The 1,058-nt window shown below is 30.0% G+C and overlaps 1 long non-coding RNA gene across 1 annotated transcript; it reads left to right on the forward strand.

Annotated features, from left to right (window-relative positions):
• Positions 1-356: 356 nt before the first annotated feature.
• On the forward strand, positions 357-752 carry LOC133804513 (uncharacterized). The gene is made up of 3 exons (XR_009878515.1): positions 357-411; positions 515-570; positions 654-752. It is a non-coding gene; the product is annotated as an uncharacterized LOC133804513 (long non-coding RNA).
• Positions 753-1,058: the final 306 nt, after the last annotated feature.

The raw sequence follows: 1,058 nt of genomic DNA on the forward strand, positions 1-1,058 counted from the left end.
TCTTTCAGGTTCTAACTACAGATAATTCACCATATTATGAGTTCCCTTCACTCACCATATAACATGATATATTATTGTATACATTTTCCTCTTTAGATTAACGTGTCACATGGGTACTAACTTTTGAAAATTATCATATTGCTAAAAGAGAATAAGTCAGCTCTCATTGTTGATAATTTTTCAAAGTATGGCCCCTAAATTAATACTATAAACTATCTTCATTTCATTAATTAAGTGGTCACATTATAGTATCATTGAACATATTGTTATACTATCTATATTTCCTACTGCAATCGTTTCAGGAAGGCGTCGAGATAAGGTGATTTTATCATATACTTATCATCAAGAAATAAAGAAGAAGAAGAAAAGTATAGTCATCACATATTTCAAACTAGAACCACTGATGAAAAGGTTAGTACAGTGTGTTTACTATAATATGCTCTTAATCGTAGAGAAGTAGTTCTCCTGATTTTTTTTCTTCTTTTCTTTTATATTTTCTTCACCTTTTTAAAAGGGAATGAAGTTGTTCACTTTTGTCCAGCTCAAGAGTTTCTTCCTAAGATTCAAGAGGTAGATATTGACTTCCTTCACTTATAGCTTTAACATGAGATTTTTTGAATTTTTTTATATGTTTATAATGTATTTTTTTCCAGATACTAAAGACTCTAAAAGATAAGACCAAAGGCATAAAAGGGGCCATTGTTGAAGACAACAAGTTCTGCATCTCTGTTCACTTTCCACAAGTAGTAGATGAAGAGGTTAGCTATCTAATGTTTTAGATATCTAAAAACATAAAATCAATTTAATATAAGAAATAATAATATGAATAATTTGTTAAGTGTTTTAATCTAAACGTAGGATGTTTACATACTTAAGGAGATGGTGGAAAATTTGATAGAAGCGTACCCCAACTTCATAATTGCTTCAAGGAAAAAGGTATGGAACATAGCTTACATAAACTCTGTATCCTTGTCCTTGATCTTGGTATGAACTTAGTTTTGAACTATCTTTTATTTGTTTGTATTATCTTGAACAGGTCATGGAGATTCGTACGAGAA

Source organism: Humulus lupulus, chromosome X (assembly GCF_963169125.1).
Source record: "Humulus lupulus chromosome X, drHumLupu1.1, whole genome shotgun sequence".
Taxonomy (NCBI): Eukaryota; Viridiplantae; Streptophyta; class Magnoliopsida; order Rosales; family Cannabaceae; genus Humulus; species Humulus lupulus.